General features: G+C 46.1%; 1 protein-coding gene across 9 annotated transcripts in view; it reads right to left on the minus strand.

Annotated features, from left to right (window-relative positions):
* The window catches only part of casz1 (castor zinc finger 1), a 507,648-nt gene that overhangs the window by 198,414 nt on the left and 293,737 nt on the right, over positions 1-15,497 (minus strand). For all 9 annotated transcript variants that reach the window (XM_038773686.1, XM_038773688.1, XM_038773693.1 and 6 more), the window contains one exon: positions 7,080-7,191. The gene's annotated coding sequence lies outside the window, so the exon portion shown is untranslated. The remainder of the gene's footprint in view (positions 1-7,079; positions 7,192-15,497) is intronic.

The raw sequence follows: 15,497 nt of genomic DNA on the forward strand, positions 1-15,497 counted from the left end.
GAGATATAGACAGTGGGGGGGAGATATAGACAGTGGGGGGGAGATACAGTGGGTACAGGGGAGATATCGACAGTGGGGGGGGGTACAGGGGGTACAGGAGGTGACATAGACAGTGTGGGGGGGGAGATATAGACAGTGTGGGGGGGAGATATAGACAGTGTGGGGGGGGGGTACAGGGGGAGATATAGACAGTGGGGGGGGTACAGGGGGAGATATAGACAGTGTGGGGGGGAGATATAGACAGTGTGGGGGGGGTACAGGGGGAGATATAGACAGTGGGGGGGGGTACAGGGGGAGATATAGACAGTATGAGGGGGGAGATACAGGGGGTACAGGGGAGATATAGACAGTGCGGGGGGGGGGTACAGGGGAGATATAGACAGTGTGGGGGGGGGAGATACAGGAAGTACTGTCAGAATTGTAGACAGTGCAATAATATGGGGAGATACAGAGTGGTACTTTCATATTCACATGATAGTGGGATGTGGTAGTGTTTAATATCTGCACCCCCCCCCCCCCCACCACCCCCCCCCCCCCCCCACCCCCCCCCCCCCCCGCCACCCCCGCCCCGGCAGTATAGAAAACACCCGAGCTTCTGCTCTCTGCCCAGCAGTGAGTTTGAAAATGGCTCCTGTTCCCTGTGGAAGTTCTATTTCTCCAGTTTAGCCGGAGGTACCTAATATTGGGGAAGATGTTGCATCAACAAAATATAATTGTATCTGGGAAAGTGATCTACGTGCCAAACAGCCCTTTCTCCAATTAAGAACATTAATTTTTAATAACCTTCGTCACATTGTTGATGCAACAAAAAGGAGAAGGAAATAAACGATAATAAATTAGAAGCCATCTCGCCTTCACAAGCTGCAGGATAATGAGGAGCAAAAGCGATCTCCTGCTGGCAAAGTCTCTTTACTTCAAAGTTTTACACCAAGAATCGGAAAATTGATCCTTTCCAGCACTTACCCTGGGTAAAACAGAGCTGAATGCACTTTAAATAATCTCATTTCAACACATTTTGTTTTTGGTGCCGAGAACAAATAAAGATTTGCCCAGATCAGCATAGAACCTATTACATCTTTTCCCAAAAGAAGCCGCCCCTGGAAGTATTGCACTTTAACACAGAGCCGTGCCCCATCTACCTGAAACCCTGCTTCATCATCATTTTGAGAATTTCCAATTTCAGCCCAGTGTTTGTTGGACCAGTTTTATGCCTGATTTATAATGCAACATGTGTCACATTTAAACAGATCAGAGACCAGGGACCATGGAATTCCCAACTCAAATCCAATTAAATTTTTTGAAAGTTAAACGCATACATGGTTAGCACTGTTGCCTCACGGCGCCAGGGACCCGGGTTCAATTCCAGCCTTTGGTAACTGCAGTGTGGAGTCTGCACGCTCTCCCCCTGTCTGCCTGGGCTTCCTCTGAGTGCTCCGGCTTCCTAAAAGATGCTCAGGTTAGGTGGATTGGCCACGCTAAATCGCCCCTTCGTGTCCAAAGGTGTGTGGGTTAGGGCAAGGGAACGGGTATAGGTAGGGTGCTCTTTCAGAGGGCTGGTGCAGACTCGATGGGCCAAATGGCCTCCTTCTGCACTGGAGGACATCTATGATTCTATGAGTCATATTTTGGTGATCTGAGGGGCGGCATGTGGCGCAGTGGTTAGCACTGGGACTGCGGCGCTGAGGACCCGGGTTCGAATCCCGGCCCTGGGTCACTGTCCGTGTGGAGTTTGCACATTTTCCCCGTGTCTGCGTGGGATTAACCCCCACAACCCTGTGCTCGTTAGGTGGATTGGCCACGTTAAATTGCCCCTTTTTGGTGATCTGATGGTTTGTGTTGACAGAGGTGAGTGCTGGGGAGCAAACCTCTTTGCCCCCACTTCAGACAGCCAGCAGCAGAAATTGGATCTTGCTCTGCAGTGTTTGCAGGAATTAAATGAATGCAATGAGTGATGGCTTTGGCAGCACTGCGCTGTCGGTGAGTCCCGATAGCAGCTACAATCCGGCATCAGGTATCTTGCATTTCCTATTGAAGGTTAGGGTTATTGAGGGGGCCTCCTGGAAGCTTGGAGCTGCGCAAATCTCCAATGCAATAACCGTGGAACCCCCCCCCAGGCAAACTCTCCTTGCATCTCTCTGAATGAGATGATACGATACTTGGCTCTTCCAACTGGCAGAGGGAGGGGGGATTCTCCTCCCATCAGTCTGGCTATATTCCAACCCAAGTCCTAGGTGTGATAGAGCAAACCCTTCAGCTGCTTCATCTATTTTTTTTTTGTTTTTTGTTTATAAATTTAGATTAGCCAATTATTTTTTCCAATTAAGGGGCAATTTAGCGTGGCCAATCCACCTACTCTGCACATCTTTGGGTTGTGGGGGTGTGATGATATGATCTGCATACTCGTCTGCCATTGGGCCAGAACGTCGGCTTACCATTGGCCCTGGTCGGTCATGTGCCTCTCGACCGATTGGCCGAGAGGCTGAGTTAACCACGCCTCTATCAACGAGGTATAAATGCTCAGAAGCCTGACGATCGTCCCTTTCCACTGTAGACGATCGCCAGGCTGTGTTCTAGTTAATTAAAGCCTGACTTTGGTAAATCACTCGCCTCACGTGCAATCGATGGTGCATCAGGGGGCGAAACCCACGCAGACACGGGGAGAATGTGCAAACTCCACACGGACAGTGACCCAGAGCCGGGATCGAACCTGGGACCTCAGCGCCATGAGGTGGTTGTGCTAACCACTAGGCCACCGTGCTGCTCAGCTGCTTCATCTATGACCTCTCCTCCATCATCGGTTCCGACGCGGGATGTTCGCTGATTATTGCAATTCACAATCCCTCAGATACTGATGCAGTTCACATCCGAATGCAGCATGACTTGGACATTATTCAGACTTGAGATAATAATACCAGTGCCTGGCTACGATCATCCGCAGCAACATTGAGTCTAATTCTGCCTCAACATTTAAAGGCATTATCATCATCAAATATCCAAATTTCAACATACAGCAAGTTACCATTGACCAGAAACTGAACTGGACAAGTCTGAAAAATACTTTGGCGACAAGAGCAGGTCAAGGGTGGGAATCCTGCGGCGAGTAACTCACCTCCTGACTCCCCAAAGCCTGTCCACCATCTACGAGGCACAAGTCAGGAGTGTGATGGAATACTCTCCACTTGCCCGGATGAGTGCAGCTCCAACAACACTCAAGAAGCTCGACACCATCCAGGACAAAGCAGCCCCGCTTGATTGCTTCCCCCTTCCACAAACATTCAAACCCTCCTCCACCGACGCACAGTAGCAGCCGTGTTTACCATCGACAAGATGCACTGCAGTAACTCACCAAAGCTCATTGGTACCTTCCAAACCCAGGCCTACCATCTACAGGAAAAGGTCTGCAGATACGTGGGAACCCCACCTGGAATTTCCCCTCCCAACTACACACCATCCGGACTCAGAATCATATCGCCGTCCCTTCACTGTCGCTGGGGTCAAAATTCTGGTCCCTCCCTAACAGCACAGTGGGCGTACCTACACCACATGGATGCAACAGCTCAAGAAGGCAAGTCACCACCACCGCCTTCTCAAGGGCAATTAGCGATGGGCAATAAATGCTGGCCGAGCCCCTGATGCCCAGATCGTTTAAATGAATAAAAAATAATATGAATCCACTCCACTATCTAGTCACCGTGCATTACTTCTCTCAGATGCACAGTGATGGCTGTTTTGTATTTTTTCATCCCTCCGTTTTGTAACTCAATATGCGCTGTATATGATGACAGTTTCATTTTAACATTTGTACAAGCCCAGTTGTGTTGTTCTATTGCTTTTGATCTGCCATCTCCCTTTATTCATCACTTTTTCACAGATCTGCGAGCTTTTCAGTATAAGTAGATGGAGCCATCTCCCGAAACCAGCTCACTGACAGGATTTACAGTTCCACTAGTTGTTGTGTGGGAGCCAGCTCCACTCTGACATGTGTTAGCACACTGATGTGATTGAATAAGGGCAAGACCTTTTCAAACCGTTGATGGAAGAGAAATTGTTACAGCTGATCAGAGACAATAATCATTATTGACTGGAATCCACTAAGACGATTTAAGAAAGGACTGCCAAGTTCCAGCAGCCTGATACTGTTCGCCAGTGACCCAGATTGAGTTCAGATTCTTGGATGGCCGTTTTTTTCTTGGCCGGTTTTCTGACTCCTTGCTCAGGTGCTGTCATTGCTCCTCTGCGATCATTATTCATGTTTAAACCGGGACAGCGAGGGTTGCTAAGCTATTCGACTGTGCTGCATATCGCAGAGAACCCGACTCCTGGTCTCACTAGACACCCACACACATGATTACGCACCGCCAGTGGGAGTTGCTGCACTGTAATTAGAACCAAGATCTCTGATTGGTGTCCAATCCCTAACCCAGGGCTGGTAAACTCCACTGCGCTAACCCTAATGCGATTGGCTGAAACAACTAACGCTTCCCGGCCTTTCTGGTCTCTGTGGTGGATGATCAGCGTGTCAGGTAAGGTTCAGTTGGGGGCATTCTCGCCCCTGAATGGTTTTGGGGTTCAAGTTACCTTATTGGGCTTCTGCACAAAAATAAAGGCTGAGATTGCAGTGCAGTACGGAATGAGAAGTGCTGCGCTGCCTTTCAGAGAGGTGTTTAAACCGAGGCCTCATCCAGCTGTTGGACTGATGCAAAAGATCCCACGGCACTGTGTTGCAAAATTGCCAGAGAGATGGCCCCAACCTCCTGGCCAATATTTATCCCTCAATCAACATCACACAAAAAAATGGCCCAGCTGGGTATTACCAATCGCTGTATGCCGTATCTTTTTATGCACAAATCCCGCTGCTGTATTTCTTACAGCAGTGATTCCACTTCCTTCATTGGCGGTAAAATGCTTTGGAACATCCGGAGGTTCTGAAAGATGATATATAAATGCAAATCTTTTGTGGGGAACTGTGTATGTAAGCCATGATGGCTCGGTTTGGTTGCTGGTTGGGAGGGCGTTATCTGTTCTGTTGTTTTCTACCTCTTGAAAATTGTTGTTAAAAATTGTATTTGCCTTAAAAAAAAATTTTTTTTTTTTTAAATGCCAACCTTTCTTTTTTGATTCAACTCAAAGTTTCCCGCGTATCCAGTCCTAAGAGTGAATGAATTACCCAGGGCTCCATTGTTATTGACGTTGACTATACATGAAGTGGTGGAAACACCTCCTGGAGAGCAGAGGGCAGTGGTCACCGGCGCTCTCTTTGGGGTTGCGATGACACAGTTTGACATTGGAAGCTCGAAACTAACTCAAGCTCTCCAAGGTAACCTGATAGATAAGCCAGACAAGGTCAGCGTGGCTGGAGATCACACACCCCAGCCAATGATCCAACAGGGAGGGCATCCAACTGGCTTTCTAAGTCTTTGCTCTGTCAAATTTCACCGAAAGCTCTCTGGCCGAGAGTAAATGGGTCTATCCCGAAGAGACACACTCCATATTGAGCAGTGGGACCCCTGATGGTGAAACCGGTTCCATGTGGATACTCTTAGATATGGCAACAGGTTTAATCCATGATCACACATTCATCTGACCAAGAAAACTGTTATTGTCCCATACTTGTTGCACATATTAGGATGAATTATTTTGCTATTAAGATTATTTCAGGAACAGTGCTTCTTTGAAGACAGCTTGCAGACTGAATGAATCACGAACATTCCTGAAGGCTTCAGTCTGCACACAGCAGTCAACATTATCCCTCCCTCCTGATATGCTGGATCTATTTCTCAAGCCAATAGCAGCTCGGCAGCGTGCCCTGGTATTTCTGTGCTGCCTCATTTATTGCAATACAATAATGTTCACACATCCATAATTCTTCACTGGTTGTAAACCGCGTTGAGACGTGGGGTGGGGGGGCTATATAAATGCAAGTCTTTTCTTCCTTCTTTCTCTGCGCGAGCAATTTCCATGGTCTTTGTGTCCATTCCTGGCTGCTATGGTCCAAAATTAGGAGGAAAAATGGGAAGAAATTGAAGCCTTCTGGAATTCTATCCACAATGCCCCCTCTTTGGTCCACTTACTCAGGTATCGTCCAGTATATGGGAGACCCAACGAGTGAGGCTAATGGTTGGCTCTTCCGAAATCTGTCTCCGTGACTTCCCTGACCGATGGAGCCGAGGAGTAGGACAGATGGCAACTGTCCTTACCTGATGGTCTGGCACCTCAACTTTACTCGTAGATCAGGGCACCATTTTTGAATGCCGCCCCCGATAGTTCGACACCCCCCATCCAGTCATCCCACCGTGGCCACTGGGCCCCCCACAACTGCACCTAATGTACATCTTAGGGGGTCCTCAAGTCCCCCCTCACCTCACCTCTTCGGGCCCGATCTCTGGAACGGGCAACTTTGCATCCGGGCATCTTGGCACTGCCAACCTGGCACCCTGGCAATGCCTGTGCTAGCCTGGCAGTGCCACCGGGGCACTGTGGTGTCAAGGTTAAGAAGAGCAGGCGAACAGAAAGGAAAGGAAATCCAGGCCCATAATTGGATTCAAATTGAATTGGTTTTTGGAGGGAGCCATCAGGGGGATTATGGGATTTCCCTGTTCTCTCTGTACATTGACATTGTAACTTTAAGAATGGAATAAAACAAATTAAAATCCAAACTACACAAAAAATGGTAAATCCCACCTCTAAATCACTGCACGAGTCCATCCTTGCCACATGATACCTATTGTCTTATTAAAGCAGCAATTTGCATGTTCACCTGTCACTCACCTACAGTTAAACCACTACAACTGACGCATGTCATCACTTCACATAGTGTTTCTTTTCCAAGCTAATTTTGTTTTACTGAGATCATTTATTCACTGATCGGCCCAATTTGAGGTCAGCCTAAACAGCCAAGATCACGGATTGGTTAACATGGATTATTTGGGACTGACCTGTTTACGCTCATTAGAAATATCCTTAAATATCTTTAAATTGAGAATTGAAATTGCAACCTTTCGCAAACATCCAGCGTTCCAACACATTACAAGAATGTCAGTCTGGGATTAATAACAAACGGACCGGTGTGATTTAGTTACCTGCTCACTACTGACTTCCAAAATGAGCGGAGTTTGTGGTTTACTTCATTCCAGATGGGCCAGGGGAAGTGTGAGGCCAACGGTCCAAGACAATCAGATCACAGGCTGTGGGCTGGAGAGAAAAGAAAGACGTACTTTGAACTCAACCACACTGAGAGAGGAACACAGTCAAACCCTGAGAAAAAGGTTTCTTGAAGCACAGGATGTATACGACCTCTTGAACTGAGAACGATATTGGTATTGTAGCAACTTGCACGGGACACACAGATTCCCTGGGTGGCTGGAGGAGTACAAACTCCCCCGTTAACTATGGGATGGGAGGAGGCAGCACAATAGCGCAGTGATTAACACTGTTGCCTCATGGCACCGAGGTCCCAGATTCGATCCTGGCCCTGGGTCAATGTCTGTGTAGAGTTTGCACATTCTCCCCGTGATTGCGTGGGTTTCGCCCCCACAACCCAAAGATGTGCAGGGTAGGTTGATTGGCCATGCTAAATTGCCCCTTAATTGGAAAAAATGAATTGGGATCTCTAAATTTATATTTAAAAATCTACGGGATGGGGTTACATTTTCTATAAGGTGGGCCAGAATGTAGCCTTTTTTTGCTTCATGTTTAGAGGAACATTGAACACTGCAGAGGTTTTCTGAACCAAAAATTAGTTAATGTGAATTTAGAGTGTAATGATGTCATTGATGGTGGGCCATTTCAACCCCATGCAAGTGTCTGACATCATCACAATGCCAGAACACAGGGCTCCGCTGTGAAGGTTGACAAAATACTTTCACAGCAGTGTGCCTCCTTCTTTCATTTTCTCCTCCACTCTTAGGCTGCCCTCCCTCAAACGTCAAGAACACACTTGGCTCTCAGCTTCCAACGTCACAGCGGTGAGAATGCCGCTTACCATTCTCATTGTTCCTTGCGGAGAACTTGCTGCGAGCCAATTGGCTGCTGCATTTTCTTGTGTTACGAGAGCAAACGCGCTTCGAAAAGTACTTCATTGGTCGCACAGCAACTTTGGAACATCCGGATATGTAAATGGGAGTCTTTCGTTCTTGGAGCTTGCACCTTCCCTAGCACATGGTCAAGATTGATAATCATGGTCAAGAGTGACAGTCATGGTCAAGAGTGACAGTCATGGTCAAGAGTGACAGTCATGGTCAAGAGTGACAGTCATGGTCAAGAGTGACAGTCATGGTCAAGATTGTCATTTCAACGCAGAAATGGTTCCACGTCTATTCTTCTCCCTGTTTCCCATGGAGCCTTTAATGTTATCCTACACGTGTTCAACTCTCATTTAAATATTGTGATTGAATTGGCTCCAATAGCTTCCTGTTCCATATTCTAAGAACTTTTTGCATGAAAGGTTTCTTCAAACCTCCTTCTTCAATCTTCTAGTAATAATGCTGGGTTTAGCCCCCCCTTTTTTCCAATTCACTGACCAGTGAAAACAATCTTTCCAAACCCTCAAGTAATTTTCAATGCTACTGATTAGATCTCCCATTAGCCTTCTGTGCTCCACTGAATTCAGCCCTAGTTTTTCCAAGTCCCTCACCATAACTATATCCTCATGATTGCATCCTAACATGTGGGAGACAGCAGCGCAAATACATGTCCTCCCACTCAATGAAGGGGTATGTTGGGGCAGCAGTGTATAGAGACGAACTATAGTCCCTCCGCAACCTCCTGCCCAAAATAAGAAGCAGGGCTATTGCCATTTTAAAATGCTCAGGAGTGACAAGGTTACATCATTCATATCGTCATATAAACGAGCTTCTCTAAAAGTAATAGGGCAGCTTTTCTTGTTTGTGGCAAAAACATAAATATATTCCTTTTGATTGTGTTTATAATTGCATTCTGATACAGCTCACAGAGGAAATGTTCCCCCATTGTCCCACATCTTTCAAAACATCAAGACATCAAAGGCCACTAGTCAAACACTACCATACTGACCACATGGACAAAATAAATCAAACCAAACCTTTGTGCGAAAATGTCTATATACGTGACTCTCCGGCACAATAAAGGGGCCCATTTGGTTTTTAATCATTTCCAGAAGTAAGTAAAAACACAAAATGGCATATTCCTTTAAATAAGAATCGAGGGGGGAAAACAAAGTTTCCCAACTTCCCTGATTTTCTACAGAGTTCTGGCGGCAATCTTTTCAAACATTCTCCACCCTTGAATAGGAGAACAGTCAAGTAGGATCCAGAATGAATTCCCCCCACACAATACGGACTCCTTACTCTACCAGGGTGGTGTGCTGCTGGTTTTAGAGAGAGAGAGAGAGACGGTGGTGGTTGTATCTTTCCTGTGCTCTGTGACTTGAGTGATCTGGAGCCACTGAACTCACTCACTAACTAACCAAAGGAGGGAACTTAAAAGCAGCAGAATGGAACTCAGCCAGATCATTTCACTCTTATCCCCACCGCAGAGTAACTTCAGTGCCTTTCCAACACTCTTGGAAGGAGATGGCGGAAGCAATAGGAGAGAACGCTGTGACCATTGCATTGGGCGACAATTAACATAAAGTATTGACTTGAGGAGAAAATGTGAAAAAAACAAATATTATTTCAGCCGGTTCAAACGGGATTCATCACAAAGAGAATCTGAATCACTACAGGCCCAATAAGCAAGCAGCGCCTGAGGATAATTTGGGAAAGGGTTTGGAAAAATCCCCCCGAATTGTGCTTCGCCCACAGAAACATGTATCAGTATAATGTGTCAAAATCGTTTCCAACTTCGAGGGGTTAAAAAAGAAAACGTGCTTCTTTTTCTTTCTTCAGTTTTCTGTTGATTGATAAACTGTGTAGGGTTCTAACTGACATTCACAATGATTTCAATGGCTTGAAGGATTACAAACTGTAGCATCAGGTACTTACAGCAGACTGACCTCACCTCCCCAGGAAATGTTACAGACCACTGATTAGTATTTATCCTTAAAAACCATTTACATTGTTTAAAAAAATCATTCAGGGAATTTTATTTAAGAGTGTTGCTCGCATAGCTTTAAAAAAAAATTAAATGCTTCTCAAATCCCCTTGCTCCCTTGGGTTGAAGGACCCTTTTGCTGTGATCCAGAATGAGACGATTTTCTATTAGAATGCTAGAAAGTCAGCTAATTTTTTTCTCAGGCAGGAGAGAGAGAGAGAGAGAGAGGCTTATCCGATGTAAATCACTGTAAGGTACAAGCTGTCTAGAGTCCTGTCAGATGCGTTTTACAGAGAGCTTAGGCGAAAGAAAAAAACGCCACACAAGAGGCCGTCAGGCAAATTAGATCTGAAAGCTGACAATTTCTGACCATATTTGCTTGATTATTTCCAACAAATGCGCACCAGCCACTGTAAGCAGATTAAAGTGACACAAATGTCCCATGTGGGAGGAGAGAGGGCACAGAATCCAGGTCACCCCAATTTCACCCCCCCTCCCAAATTCTGACAAAGTCATATCACTATCCAATCCAATAAAAATCCAACCCCCCCCCCCCCCCCACCCCCACCCCCCCTCCCTCCCTCTCCCTTTGGTTTTAATTAATTTTACAGCGAGCTCGCTTAATTACTTTCAATCAAAATCCGCTCTCCATCACAAAATTAGAAATGGTTCAACTCCATTAGTCTAAATTCTTAATTTACATATGCAAAGAGTGTCAGCTTTCCAATTGCAGGAGAGGAGATGGCTTGTTTTTTTTTCCTAGCATGATCTATTCTGCTAGTTTTTTTTTTCCACTCTGAGATTACTAGGATGTCCTTCCTTTTATCCTGCCTGTGTTCTTTGTAATAACTCCACGGATAGAGTGACTGAAATGAATTTAGTCCTGATTTAATTTTGCTTGTTCAATGGTGATGTCAGCACAATAGATTAAGCAGTAAATCCAGCACATTCGTCCAAAATAAGTTTAGCAGATAATCCTGTGTGACGTTGGCGGGAGACATTTATTATATCCCGTTAGCCACTGCAAAAGAAAGCATTTGTTACATTCCCTTCTTTGCTGTTTGCAACTAAGGAATTTGTTGTGGGGGGAGTGGGGTGCTGCCGGGGGGGGGGGGGGGGGGGGTAAAGGCAATGCACAGAACTTGACTGAAACTTGTACGAGGGTGGATTCATTTAAAGGGACACCTACCAACCATTTTGTTGTAGGGCAGCGATGTTGGGTTGGGGGCTATCCAACCTGTGAAGGATTTGTGAGGCTGCACTCAACCTGCATTGGTCTGGGGTCCGCACTCTTTAAACTGTCTGCCCAATGTCACCGAGTAAAGTGTTAACTGTTAGTTATCTGATTCATGTTCACCTTTTCACAGCTGAGGTTCTCCCCTCGGCTTCCTCCGCGGGATGGTTTTCAAATTTCTCTTGCTCAGGGGCTGGTTTAACACAGTGGGCTAAATCGCTGGCTTTGAAAGCAGACCAAGGCAGGCCAGCAGCACGGTTCGATTCCCGTAGCAGTCTCCCCAAACAGGCACCGGAGTGTGGTGACTAGGGGCTTTTCACAGTAACTTCATTTGAAGCCTACTTGTGACAATAAGCGACTTTCATTTCAAATAGAGCAGCTACTTCCCATTTACTTTAAAGTGAAAGGGTTGCTGCAAAAGTGTTCGACAGGCGTGTGAGGAAGGAGGTGGATGTGTGTGTGTGTGTGTGTGTGTGTGCACCTAAGCACAGTTCTTGCTCTCCGTCCCTGTCGTGAGCCTAAAATTCACAGAGTGCGCGTTGCGGTGACTGAAGTGTAAACATGTTAACATGGCCATTGGGTAGCAGGAGGAGAGTGGAGGCTGTTGAATAACCTTCTCTACCCTTTGTATTTAATGAGGCAGCGTGTGCACAGATCACTCTTCACTGTTACAGCTGACAAGAACTGGGCAACGAGCTGGTGAGAGCGAGTGAGAAATCCCATTGTTTTCTTCTCTGACCCTTTTGGCTGTTGGGAATGTCAACTGGGGTAACAATCCCCTCTTTGAGCAAAAATAGTCAAGTGTTCAACCCCCACTTCAGACAGGCCTGGCAGGTGGGGACTGGAGAAAGGGTCTCTAAATCATAGAACAGAAACGGTGCAGAAGGAGGCCACTCGGCCCATCATGTCCAGTCAACAAACAGCTGCGTTCACATACTAGGAAATACTGTGGTTGCCAACCCTCCAGGATTGGCCTGGAATTTCCAGGAATTGAAGATCAAACTTTAGGACTCTGCTGTGTGTGACCCTGGAGAAAGGTCATCAGGACATTAAAAAATATTTTTTTGTCATTTTTTTGAACATTTCTCTTGAGGAGATATCAAAATATTGAATCTGGGTGGGTAGGGTGGGGGGGGGGGGGGGGGGGGAAGGCTGGTTGGGTGACAATCACGTATCATCCAATTGGGTAATGAGTCTTTTTGTTTTCCAATTGGTGTAGGAAGGCCGTGTGTCACAAGGATGGATGTGTTGGCCAATGGGTGGAGCATGAGGGCAAGTCATGTGATGAAGCCTCAAGGAATACATTTAATCGTAATTGGCAACCCTAATAAACAATGAGGAAGTCAATGTGAAGCACTCACTCTAATAAACGTATGAAGAATGTCTTGTGGAGTGCATGTTCTATGGCACTAACATCACACATTGTTACTCCCACACAACACCCAACAGAGAGTCACAAGGTGCTGAATGTTTCTTTAAACTGGATTGTTCCTGTGAGCTGTGGGTTTAACTGGGGTTCTGGAATCTAACCAGACCAGGATCTGGAATGTGCATCCAGCCTTGCATTCACTGCCGGGGAAATCCCCCACCTCAAGGGAACCAAAAAACACAACAGTGCAAACCTGGGGAACTGCAACTCCCATCAGGCAGCCAGGAAGCAGATATTGCAGATCCAAGCAGATGATGTCCAGATGTTCCCTGGATGGATCTCATCAGATACTTGGGCTCCGAGGGATAAATTACGCAGACGGATCCCATACACTAGGGTTGTACACCCTGAGTGTTGAAAAGAATTAGGGTTGATTTGATCAAATTGTTCGTGATATGAAGGGAAACAGAGTGGGAAGATAGGGGCAAGCTATTTCGGTTAGTTTGGGGGGATCTAGGACTGGGGATCTGGGCAGCATGGTAGCACAGTGGTTAGCACTGTTCTTCACAGCGCCACGTCCCAGGTTCAATTCCCGGTTTGGTTCACTGTCTGTGCGGAGTCTGCACGTTCTCCCCGTGTCTGCGTGGTTTTCCTCTTTTCCACAAACAACAGCAATTGATCAGTTGGCCAGTTGTTTAAATCTAAGATCGATAGGTTTTTGTTATCCAAACTGTATTAAGGGATATGGGGGAAAGGTGGGTAAATGAAGTTACGTCACAGATTGGCCATGATCTCATTGAACGGCAGGACCAAACGAGGGGCTGAATGGCCTCCTCCTGTTCTCTTCCTATTACAGAAAACATTTGGGTTGGTTCAAATTGAACAGGCTGCTCACAACTGAAGCTGTGCAATAGCTCACTCTTTTTTTAGATGTCGGTCACACATTTGGTAAATACCGTGCGATGTTTAAAGAATGCGATCGACAGCTGAGGGGAAAATAACATGCACCATCTTTGTGGCCAATTTTCTGCCTTGAACATCTCGCCGGACAGCAGATCCTCGGGATGGAACTCTAGGTTTGTGAGCAAGGAGCAGGGCAAGAACAGCGACAAAGGCTGAAGGTCACCCTGCCTCACCCTCCTGACTGAGAAAGTGACTGGAGGAATTTGATCACGTTTAACACTGATGGAGCACAGAAACAAACCCACAGGATTATCTGCCAGTTACCACAAATTGTTCAGAATAATCAGGGCACAGTCCGTTCCGTTAAAGTCAATAATTTATTTGTTTCCACACCTTTTTAATTTAGCTGGAAACTGTAAAAGCATTTGGGTTACAGAATTAACACGGAGGGGGGGGGGGGGGGGGGGGGAACTGTTCTTTTTTCCCCCAGTCTGTTGAACTTGAGCAGGAATCAAACACTGCCCAGGTAGTCGAACCATTTTGTACGAATTTGACCCCCAAAAAAACTGACAGATGAGAGAGGCGAAAACTGACAAGGAACAAATCATTTACATCTCATTAAACAAGAAAGCAAACTTGCTTTTCCCAGAGCGGATCAAACCCACTCGCTCACTGTGGAGAAAGCAAACTGCTATCAGAACCCTCAGGCTGGTTATATTCAAACATGACAAGAGAGAGGGCGAGCGAGAAAGTGACATTTTAACACTGAAACCCAGGCCCAGATTGATACAGTTAATTACTCCGATATTGCTGTGTATCGGGCCAGTTGCCATGCGGCCGCCACACATCCGTGATCTCAAATTCCAAATTCCTTTCCCGAGAACTCCAGACTTCTCTGATTTTTTAGATTCTCTTAATCAGCAATGAAATCTAAAGCACTTCCACTGAACTGGTGTAAGAATTGTTGTGCCTGGTCACATGGGTGCAGTGCGAGAATGGTGTAACCTGCTGCCAGTTTCAACGGGGCTCGCTGAAGGGATTAGGCATTGGCTGAAGCTGCTCATGGCTCCCTGTTTCACTTTGGACGCCAATGCTGCCTGCAACACACTGCAGTGTGTTTCTCATCAAACACGATTAAAACAAAATTACACGGTATAAAATTGTGTCATCTTTGGATGTTGTGGAGGAAGGGGAGGTGGGGGTGGGGAACAAACAAACAAGCTTTCATTCAGAGCACTGGACCCAGTAAAGCCAGTCTTGTCAATACAATTTTAAAAATCCAACTCCTTGCCGTTATTAATTGCTGAGTTCAAAAAGGTTCTTTTTAGTTCTCGGAGGGCTAAATACATAAAAGGGATAGAAATGCCCAAGATAGGGAGGAAGGCAGGAAACGATAATGGATGTTGAAGCACTTTAACCCTCTGAGTAATGAAAGCATTCTAGCACTAAGCTGCTAAATATGACAAGGTTAGCACTTTTAGGTTTATTGATAGTCCACCATTAATAAAACAAGGCTCTTGAGTGTTCCTGTGAATATTTGCTTCCTCCTTCATAATATTCATGGTGATGATGTTACACAGGACAAATTTCTACATTATTGAGGGCTTGGATGCAAAGAGCAATATAGAATCTATACCCAAAGGGTTAAAAGATTTATTAAGGATCAGTTTACAAATATTACTTTCCAACTCCTGAGCTTATGAGTTTCCAAGTGGCGCAACAATTACAACTTTTAAAACACTCCTGCGCCAGTTTGTACTAATGGCTCATTGTAGGTTGTAGTCAAGGTGGGGATGGGGGGGTTTGAACTCTGGAGTTCGCCCCCTCCCCTGACCACCCGACCAGTTCAGTTACAATCACCGACTCTTTCATGTGGCGCCAGGTACAAGACAGATGCCCAGATTCACCGGGTCTCACACGGCCCAACTGCGTTCGCTGCAAATATGGGGCTGGATTCTCCGCTAGCTGGATTTCCCGACGGCG

The sequence above is a fragment of the Scyliorhinus canicula genome, chromosome 16 (assembly GCF_902713615.1).
Source record: "Scyliorhinus canicula chromosome 16, sScyCan1.1, whole genome shotgun sequence".
In the NCBI taxonomy this organism is placed as follows: domain Eukaryota; kingdom Metazoa; phylum Chordata; class Chondrichthyes; order Carcharhiniformes; family Scyliorhinidae; genus Scyliorhinus; species Scyliorhinus canicula.